Source organism: Dipodomys spectabilis, unplaced genomic scaffold (assembly GCF_019054845.1).
Source record: "Dipodomys spectabilis isolate Male_0828 unplaced genomic scaffold, ASM1905484v1 ptg000118l, whole genome shotgun sequence".
NCBI classification, from domain to species: Eukaryota; Metazoa; Chordata; class Mammalia; order Rodentia; family Heteromyidae; genus Dipodomys; species Dipodomys spectabilis.
This window is the reverse complement of record NW_024870795.1, coordinates 2,830,855-2,841,954: the sequence shown is the minus strand read 5'-3', so window position 1 is coordinate 2,841,954 and position 11,100 is coordinate 2,830,855.

The window sequence follows — 11,100 nt, the reverse complement described above, 5'->3', positions numbered from 1 at the left end:
AAGCTGACATCCAGCAGGCAGACAGTCCCAGAGGCAGGGCAAGGGGCAGGCAGCCAGGCGGTCTGTCTGTGGATGGATGGATGGGTTGACAGGCAGCAGGAGGGTGGCTGGAGCCACCGTACCCCCACTTACCCCAGCCCGGATGAGCTCAGCAGGCGGGGCATGGGTGGCTGCCTTGCTTCACATCGCGTGAGGGAGACTGGCGTGCGGGGTGCTCCCCTGGGCCCGGGCCTCCCGGCCTCTTCCCCGCCTCCAGCTAGCCCTGGCACGCGAGCTGGGAGGCTTAGCCACCGCCCAAGCCAGCTTGGGGGTGGGGGAGGGGGACCTGCTCCCCTACAGGGCCACCTCTGCCTGTTTGCAGGGGCTCTGACCCAGCTAGGGGTCCACGCCCTGGGACAGAGGGCTCGGGAAGGTCTCCTGTCCTCATTTAGCAGATGACTGGGCTCAGAGGGGAAGAAAGGGTGAAGGGTCTGAATGAGAGGGTGGCATCTAGACTGCTCACTGGAGGCCCACCATCCACGCCCCTGCCCTGCAGTGGGTGAGACTCTCAGACCCAGTACTCTGGGCCTGAGCTGTGAGCCCCACGCACCCTGCTGGCCTTTGAATGTGAGTGGCATGGTGCAGCTTTTGGAGGCTCCCATCTGCTCTCAGTTGGTGGCAAAATCAACAAGGCTTTGATGCTTCTGGCCCCTAACTGTCAGCATGATGGTGGGGGAGAATTCAGGGCTTCCCTACGGAGCAAACAGGGCCTCAACTTCCCTCCTCCTCTTTTAACTGTGTGCCTGAGGAGAACTCCTCTGTTCAGGAGGGAGCCACAGGGAAGTTCCTGGGGAGACGGCCACTTGTGGGGCGTTAGGCAAGGGGGTGGGTTGAGCTCCGGGTTCCGGACATTTGGCTCTCACCATGAGTCAGATCTTGTCCCCACATGTCCAGAGGGAAGCCATTGCTGACATGGCTGCTGAACTTTGGTTCTAGCCAGATTCCAAAGCTGACAGAGACACACCCTGAGCTTGGTGGGGCATCTGAGGGCTGGGGCTGGGCCGTGCGGGGGGGGGGGGCGGCAGGGGGGGGAATGTGGTGGCCGAGTGGGGCCGGGCAGGATGGAGGGGTCATGGAGCCAGCGGGCCGGTGACCTTGCTGGTGCCCGGGCAGTGCTCTGCACCGCCGTGGGCTAGCAGAGGGTGAGAAATAGTGTCTCTATCCAGGAAGTTCTGAAGGAGGCACTCAGCAAAGGTGAGCAAGCCCAAGTGTGCTAGGTCCGCAGGAAATATGGTGGGGAAATGGCCTTCCTTGCTGGCGGTCTCTGCTCCCAGAATCAGCCCCAGGACCTATGTCCCAGCTCCCATAGCCCAGGACACGGAGGCTGCCGCTGCGCCTGCAGCTTCAGCACCGAGGACAGCTCCAGGACATGGTTGGGCGGAGTGTCAGTGTCCTGCTGGGTCTGGGCCTCAGGGGAATCTGGAGAAGGTGGAGGGGACTGGGGTGGCCTCCTCTGAGGACTGGGAGTGGAGGCTGGCCCGCCAAGGTGCCTGGTCACCGGCTCCAGGGTTGAGTCATTGTCTTGGTTCAGCTGGTGTAAGTTAGGACTTATGGAGGAAATAGTTCACAGATTTAAGGGGCTATGGGAGAATAACAATTTTGGCATTTTTTTTTTGGAGGCAAGAGTCTGAACTGGTCTGTGCCTCAGTTTCCTCAGCTGTGAGACAGAAAGCAGGTGACAGGTTTAGCCACTGCTGAAGTGGGTTGCAGGAGTCACCCTGGCCTGTTTGCAGGGGCTGGGCTCCTTCATTGTACTGTTACATTGAACTGTATTACACTGTACTGTATTGCATTGTACTGTATTATGTTGTACTATATTATTATACTGTATTATGCTGTCCTGTTTTACATTGTACTGTATCATATTGATTATACCATATTATATTGTATTATATTATACCGTATTATGTTGTTATGTTATACTGCATTATATAGTACTGCATTATATTGATTTATTGTAGTGTATACACTATATTATATTAGTGTATTATACTGTGTTGTGTTGTATTTTTTTACATTGTTCTGAATTATACTGCATTGTACTGTTTTCTTTTATTCTCCATTATATTATACTGTTGTATTGTCTATATTGTGCCACATCAGATATTTAAAAAATGGTACACAGGAAGACTTCTAAGACATGAGAGCGAGGGCCTGGCTTGTGAGAGAGGCTGGCACAGCTCAGGAAGCCACACACACGCACACACGCACACATGCACACACACACATGCACACGTGCGTTCATGCTTGGGTCAGGGCTGTGGGGCTCAGCTCAGTGTCTGGGCTGGCACCGTGGACAGGGCAAGAGGTCCTCAGCATCCCAGTGGCTATAAAATTGTTACTCGGGAGGGTGCAGAGAAAGGAGCAGGAGACCACCTCAGCCTGGAGTGTGTGCTCAGGCACACACACACGCACACATGTGCATTGGGCACACAATGCATACACATACTAGCTCACATACTCTCACATTAGTACAGGTCACAGTCATGAGATCACATATCAACCACACACGTACACATGTACACACACAACAAACCATATATATAATGCTATCCACCAATCCCACACGCACACACATGCACACACACTCACACATTGTACTTACACGTGGTCCAGTAGCCCATACGCTTTCCCACAGTCACTCACATAACACATGCATACACTCATTTCACACACTGTCGGGGCAATGCCACACATCCCCTCTGCACAGACACGCAACACCACATGCACAGAAGTGTGTGCACACCCCCTCCGAGTCACTACTCCACTTCCCAGCACAAGCCGCGGCTGTAGCTCCAGCCATCACCTCTGTCCTTCGGTCAGTGGCTGCAGCTGCTTCTCTCCAGCAGACACTGGGAGTCAGATTCCTCTGAGACCTGCTGGTTGGTGCTGCGGTTCCTGAGCAGCAGGTGGGCCCGTGTCTTTGATCACAGAGCACACATGAATTGGCCCTCCCCCTCTTCCTACCCATTTGAGCCAGACTGGCCTGGGTTCCAATTCTGGTTCACTACTCACCAACTGTGTAGCGAGGGGCAGCTCATACAACCTCCTGGACCTGGTTTCCTCATTGATGGAGGGGGTGTGGCCTCATCTCCTGCCCTTGCTCCCAGCAGGTCTTCGGGGTTCCCTCTTTCAAGGAGAGAACCATAGGTCATCCACACCCTTGGCTCCTTCTGTGCCTGGTGTAGAAAGGAAAAGCCTTTCCATCCTGCTTCACTCCCCCCATTTCCTGATTCTAGCTCATACTGCAGAGCTCCATCTCTGATGCTTTCTCCTCATTTGTGTGTGTGTGTGTGTGTGTGTGTACCAGGCTTGAACCCAGGGCCTTAAGTTTTTCCTTGGCTCTTTTTTTTTGCTCAAGGCAGGTACTCTACCACTTGAGCCACACCTCTACTTCTGGCTTTTTGCTGGTTAACTGAGATAAGAGATAAGAGCCTCTCAAATTTGTCTGCCGAGTCTGGCTTTGAACAGTGATTCTCAGAGCTCAGGCTTCTGAGTATCTGGGATTACAGGTGTGAGTTACAACACCCGCTCTCTTCCCCTCATTAAAGTCAGACACTCCTGGGTGCTAAGATCTCCTGGGCCCTGGGGTTTCCTCAGTGATGGATCAACTGTACTGTTGTGCAGCTTGCACAGATGGTTGCCAGAACCATCGTTATGTAGCCAGAGGAGCCCAGGTTCAGCCCAGGACTGGCTCACAGTAAGCATTCAGCGTGCGATAAAGGCATTACAAGCAGGGGCCACCGCCGTGCGGCTTCATTCTATCTCTAACACCCGGTCTCTGCATGGATCTACCTCACAGGCTGCCAGAAGCATGAAAGCATAATGCAAGGTCACAGTGCAGGGGCCAGGGCCTGCGTGGTATCACTGTGGAAGATGGGGGCCATATCTGACAGTGGTAATTATGGAGGTGTTGGAGGGTGTGGGTGAAACTGTGGAGCACAAGGGAAGCCTAGAGCAAGAGTCCCAGCTCCCCAGAACAGCCTCTGCCATCTCTGTTCAATCTTTCACTCTCCCTGGGGGTGATGATGGCAGCCCTGCACCAGCCACCTCCCCAACCCCATCCCCAATGCCCAGGCCCTGGTTAGGTCTTTATTCTCCATCTCCCCTATACAGGGTTCAGGGTGCAAGGCGCAGGGCGCAGGGCGCAGGGTGCAGGGCGTAGGCGCAGGGTGGCTGGGAAGAACCAGTGGCTGCCTGGAGTGTACAGTCAGTCCTTGGAGGTTTGCATTTCCATGTCTCTTGTGTTGGGGCTGGTGCGAGGCAATGCATAAAAGATGAGGGGGGGGGGCTCCCGTGGCTTTAAGAGAAATGTGATGAGCATTTAGAGTGGGGAGATTACCACAAGAGCCTCTCTCTGAATACCAAAAAATGTAAAATAAACCAGAAAGCCACCTTCCTGCTTTGAAGTGGCAGAAGCCCAAGGGAAGAAGGTGCCTGGGACCTTGTCAGGAGGGAGTAGGGCTGGGCAGGGGTGAGGCTGGGGTGGGGAAGTCTCAGGAGAAGGAGGCTCTCAGACGGTCGTCTGGCAAGGTGAACGGCTGGAGCTAGGGGGGCCAGGAGAGGGAGCAGGGGCAGCTCCTCCCACCCAGGACAAATGTCTTTGAACCCTACAAGTAATGATTCCTCCCTCAGTGTACACACACACACACACACACACACACACACACACACACGGGGCTGTGGAGAGACACCTGCCCATATGGCATTGAATGCAGCCCAGCTGGGTGGTTCATTGTGAAGAATACAGAGGATCACCAAAGTTTCATCAATGCCAGACTCAGTGCCAAGTGCTCTCTCTCCACACACCGTGCCTTTACATCTTCACATCAACATGCCTGGCATGTTGGGGGCTTCTTTTAAATAATAGGTCACCTGGGCTCAGAGACTGTGTCATTCCCTGGGCAAGGCTGGGTTATGTCAGTTAAAGGGACTGGGAGGGGGACTGGGAGCATGGTTCAACTGGGAGAATGCCCGCTTAGTAAGCACAAGGATGACAAGGAAGGAAGGAAAGAGGAAAGGAAAAGAGGGAGGAGCGAAGGAAGGGAGGGAGGAAGGGAAGAAGGATAGAGGAAATGGGGAAAGAAGGAGGGAAGAATGGAAAGAAGGAAAGCTGGAGTTGGAGAAGTGGAAACGAGCACTGCTGCTCGTGGGGATGTGAACTAGAGGAGGACTCCTGACATTATTGAAACCTAGTAGGTGCAGTTGTTGGGTTGTGACTGAAGCAGAGCTGTTCATGGAGAACAAATGAGGGGAGGAGGGAGAGCAATGAGGGTCTCCCATAAACACCCAGGGAGGGGGCTGGTGCTGTGCACCTGCCGTAGAGAGCTCAGACTTGTCCAAGCTCAACCAGCTCCAGACATGGGGGTTCAGCACCCTGGACAGCGCAGCCACCGGCCATCCTGCCCTGTGGACATACACTAAGCAAAAGGAAAGAAATGTATATATCACCCAGTTTGGAAAAAAAAAAAATAGCTGTAGTGTCAAAGTTTGTAGAGTTCATAAGCTTTATAGACCATGATAATGACAATGTGCCTTGTGAAGGTTAAAATGTGTTCGTAACTTTGGCTAAGTATCACTATCCTACAAGACTTTGAAATTTGTGAAATTTATTTGTTAATATCAATAAAGAAAAAAATTCTTTGAGTTCAGGCTCACAGATAAACAATAGAGAGGGAAGTAGACTTCCCATCTAGTCCTCCTCTTCTGCTTCCTTGTGGTTTTTAAACATTTTTATTTTTAATCATTGAATATTTCAACATTCAGGGGAAAAAACACAGAAAATAATTTAACAGGCATCTATGTGTCCGCTGTCAAGATTAAGCCAGTTTTTCTATTTTTCTTTCGAGTTGTATCTTCTTAAAAGGAAAATCAAGCATGTGTGATAAATGCAGCTGGGCTGGAGTTGTCCACACGTGTTTGTGCTTTCTATGCAGTGATGAATTCAAAGTTTCTATAGCCTACCACACTACAGGTTTTGTTTTCCTTGTGCTGGTGATACTGGGGCTTGAACTTATGGCTTCACATTCTCACTTGGCTTTTTCACTCAAAATTAGCACTCTACTACTTGATCCATACCCCTACTTCTGCTTTTTGCTGGTTAACTGGAGATAAAAGTCTCATGGAGTTTCCTGTCGGGGCTGGCTTTGAACTTTGGTCTTCAAATCTCAGCCTCTTGAGTCACTAGGATTACAGGTATCCACCACCAGGGCCTGGTTCCTACCACATGCTTCTAAGGTTTTACATAAATGGCAATACACAGTGTGTATTTCTGTATCATTTATTTTTTCCCTCTGTGTCAACACATGGTAATGTCATGACTCATTTCTAACTGTGGTACATTATTCCATCACACTTCTAAAACAGTTAATTTTCTTGCTTTCCTGCTGGGAGAGAGCTGAGTTCCCTTTTGCTTTTCTGTAACATAGCAAGAGGCAGGGGATGGCTGTCCCTTGCTAAATTGAGCATCTGTGTGAGAATCCTGTCTTAGGTCATTTAGGAAGCCAAGCCCAAGACAGACACAGACAAGTGGTGAAGTAGAGTCATAAATGTTCTCATCTTGAAGTTTACTGTTTTTAATAGTTAGGGATAATTCCTAGGCCACCCGCAGTTCACAGGCATCGCACCTCCCCGATACCTTCCATACCAGTGTTATGATGTTGCCAATCAGGTTGGTGTAATCTGCTGTCTCTTTATTGTTCAAATAGTTTCACATTGTGGAGGATCTCTCTCTTTTTAAATATTATTATTATTGTTGTTGTCCATTGTGCTTGAATCCAGGGCCTGGGCACTGTCCCTGAGCTTTTATGCTCAAAGCTAGAGCACTACCACTTGAAGCCACAGTACCACTTTGGTTTTCTGGTGGTTAATTAGAGATAAAGGTCTCACAGATTTTCTTGTTCAGGTTGGTTTCGAACCATGGATCCTTAGATCTTAGCCTCTTGAGTAGCTAGGATTACAGGTGTAAGCCACCAGTACCCAGCTTCTTCCCTCTCTCTTTAATCTTTATTTTTTATTTTTGGGTCCGGTCATGGGGTCTGAACTCTGGGCCTAGGCACTGGCCCTCAGCTCTTCAGCTCAAGGCTAGAGCTCTACCACTTGAGCCACAGCGCCACTTCCGGCTTTTTTCTTTTTGCTTATGTGGTGCTGAGGAATCGAACCCAGGGCCTCTGGCATGCAAGGCAAGCACTCTACCACTGAGCCACCTTCCCAGCCCTCTTTAATCTTTATTAGTCATTCAGATTTCTTCTTTTTGTATGTTCATAATTAGCCCATTTTTTCTATTGCCTTAGGAGTTTTGGTAAATTGATTACCCCCCTTTTATTTTAGCAGTTCTGGAAGTTCAATGCAGAGCATATGCATGCTAGGCAAGCACTCTCTCTGAGATAAACCACCAGCCTTACTTTGGACAGTTTTTCTTTCTGGTACTAGAGCTTGAGCTTGAACTTGGGTCTTCTTGCTCTTGCTTGCCTGGATTTTTCACTCAAGGCTGAGCACTCTACCACTTAAGCCTCCAGTTTCACCTTTTCTTTGCTGGTTAATTGGAGATAAGAATCTCATGCTTGGGCTGCCTTTGAACAGCAATCCTCAGATCTCAACATCCTGAGTAGCTAGGATTACAGGTGTAGCTACTGGTACCGGCCTTCTCTGTTTATTTATTTATGTCTGTTAAGCCTATTACTGACACCAAATCAAACTACCTTAATTATGGAAGCTTCACAGTGACTGTTGATAGCTGCTAGGGTAAGGTGTTCGTTTTCTTCAGCTTCCTTCCTCAAATTCATCTTGCTGTTCTGTATTTTTGTTATTGTTGTTTTTCCGTATACATTTTGAAATGACCTTGTCAGCTTGCAGGGAAAACCCTGGTGTGAGTTTTATTGGAAGTGAAGTGTGCAGATTGAGTTGGAGGAAAAACACACTTTTCCAGTGGGTTTCCCATCTACACACATGGCTGGCATCTCCATCTTCTCTCTATATCCTATGCGTGGCATAGGGCGGGGGGTGAGGGGGGTGTCCTAGAAAGCAAACCTACAAACCCTTTCAAACTTAATGCCCAAGAAAAAAGTCTGGACTTCTGATTTATGTTTCTTTTTGTTGTTGCTGCTGCTGTTGGTCATGGGACTTGAACTCAAGGCTTGGGTGCTGTCCCTGAGCTCAATGCTCCTTTGCTCAAGGCTAGTGCTCTACTTCTTTGAGCCACCACCTCACTTCTGGTTTTCTGGTGGCTAATTGGAGAAAAGAGTCTTATAGACTTTCCTACCTGGGCTGGCTCTGAATGGTGATCCTCAGATTTCAGCCTCCTGAGTAGCTAGGATGACAGGTGTGCGCCACTGGCACCCAACTCTGATTTTCTCTAGTCCTGTGTACCCCATTTCCTGGACCCTGAGCACATGGAATCCAATGGAGGGGGCGTCTTTTGTGCCCTATGTCACTCCATCTGGTCCCCGAGTCTCTGAGGATCACGGCTTTGTCTTATACCCACAGTGAGACACAGCATATCATACGTACTTAGTAGGGCCAGACATGGCTTTTAAGAGAAGGATGTCAGTCACCATACACTTCTCGTCCTGTCTGGCATCATGGAGAGGGGCCTGTGGCTGACTTTAGCGTTTCAGGGGGAGCTTGCTGAGCCTGGAGTCTGACGGCACCAGCTTGCTGTGTGCTGCTGGTCCCAGCATGCTGTATCTTGCTGATTTCTTCCTGTTGCCACTTTCCCAGTTTGAGTGTGTGTGTGTGAAGACTCCTCACCCAGATTAGCACCCTTTATTGGCTCATCTCCATGGCCTCAGGGCCATTGGCCCCAAATGTCTGAGCCAGTGGCTGCGATGTACTTTCTGGGTTCTGCTCCGCCCCTGCGTCCCGCCCAGACTCTGGGTCATCACCCCGGCTCCAGCTCCCAAACAGCTGCAGCCCTAGTCCGAGCAAGCACGGGAGATGTCCACACTCATGCTGTCCCTTCCCCCCAGGGCATCATGGCTCCTACCAGCTGTTTGTTCCCCACCAGAGCTGGTCCTTCTTCTCCAAGAAGAGACAGTGAAAGGCACCAATGGTGGGTGCCAAGCCCCAACTGTGTCTTGGGTGACAGATCCTGCCTGGGTTTGGAACCTGAGGTGTCCCCGCTCCATGCCTTTGGGCTAGCTGACCTCCGCGAGACTCACGAGTGGAATGGGCACCCGGCTGCCGCCCCCTGATGGAGGGAATGTGTGTGGGTGGGTGGCAGGGACTGTGAGTGGAAGGCACGCAGCCCGTACTCACACAGAGTTGCTCCTTTGCACCAGGAGCGATGGAGACAAAACGCAGGACACAGGCAAAGATGAGGCAGGATTTATTCTCATTGTGGGCCAATTCCAGTCTCAGGCTGAAGACCACAGAGAGGCAGACCCCAGGGACCCCAAGAGGGATCCGTACCCAGGGCAGGGCCACACTTTGGCAAGTGCCAGGCCTCAGAGCCCCAAGGATCCTGAGCCCTGAAACCAGGTGAGAGCGGGCTGGGGGGAGGCAGACGCCTGTCTCTCCCCTCCATCCCCCCCGGCTCATGTCCTGACCTTGTTTCCCGCTTCCATAGGAAGGAAGAGCAGCTCGGCTATATAGTAATATAATATATAGAGGTGTGAGAGCTGGCCGCGGCACCTGGGCGGGGCAGGGCCCCTGAATTATTGCAGGAGGGAGGGGCTCAGTGCTGGTGTCTCCGCGGATATCGGTGCTGGCTGTGGGGAGGGGCTGGGCAGGGCAGGGAGCTGGACTGGCCTCTCCCTGTGGGCAGGCAGGGGGGCTCCCCCTCCAGAGGGGTTCCTTGGGCACTGCTTCCATTGGGATTGGGGCTTTCTCACCCTGGTGCTTTTTATGTGCTTTGAAGACCATTTTTGCATTGTCAGGAGTGAGGAAAAAATATTCTGACATGGTAGAAAAAAGATATTTACATACCCTGGTGGGCCGTACGGGGTAGGGTCAGCCTGAGGGGGAGGAGCTTCCCAGGCTCCACCCACCACAGCTGTCTGCTTGGGACCAAGAGTGGGAGAAGAGTCCCTGGCTGGGAGGAAAACAGGCTTTGAAACCTGGTTATCACATCACCTTGAAGGAGGCATACTCATTCTCCCGACCTCAGTCTACCCATGTGGTACAGGAGGAGTGAATGTGGGGATCCAACAGCTGAGATCCGATGCTCCCTGATCTTGGGCGTGGTGGGGGCTGGGCAGTGAGCGGTTGGCAAGGGGACTCCCCAGGGGAGACCTGGGCGTGGGGGGAGGCATCAGAGGCAGAGGGGGAGCCCGTGGCTCCCAGCCCTGGCCAGGCAGACAAGTCCAGCCAAGGGCTTCTCAGCTCTGCCATGATGTCTGAAATAGATGGCCAGAGGGACTGGCCAGGAACCCTGTTTTCCTGTTGAGCAGTGGGGAAGCCGGGTGGAGGCTGCAGGTGACCCCCCCCCCACAGCAGGAGGGAGGTCTGGACCTGAGGTACAGCCGGGGGTGGGCTCACCCAGGCGGGGTGGGGTGGTCCTGGTGCTGGTGAGGTTTAGAAGTGGCCCAGACTCCAGCCTCCAGGCGTGGGGGGAGGAGGGGGGTGGGGCTCTGCCAGCCCCTGTGGGCGCTGCTGGGCAGCACCACACCAAGTGCCCTGCATACACCTCTCACACCTTGTCATTCATGACCTGTCATCTGTCTCACACACACACACACACACACACACACACACACACACACAGGACACCTCAGCCCTAACAGACAAGCACAGGCATAAGAACGTGTGTACATTTGGTGCTGGGACCTGGCTGGAGACACACATGGGATCACACACATTTGCAAGGGCTGCTGTGGCCTGGAGAACACGGCACCACAGTGCGCCCACCTGTGCACACATGCATGTGCGCGCGCGCACACACACACACACACACTTGCACAAAAGCACACACGCACACATACACAGGTGCATATGTGTACACACACACCACACAGAGGCAGGCGAGCGACATCTCTGTAGAACTCTGGCTTTGAGGCCCCAGGCTCTGGAAGACAAAAAGACTTTTCATCCTTGAGGGAGACAGGTGTCCTAGCCAGGCACCAA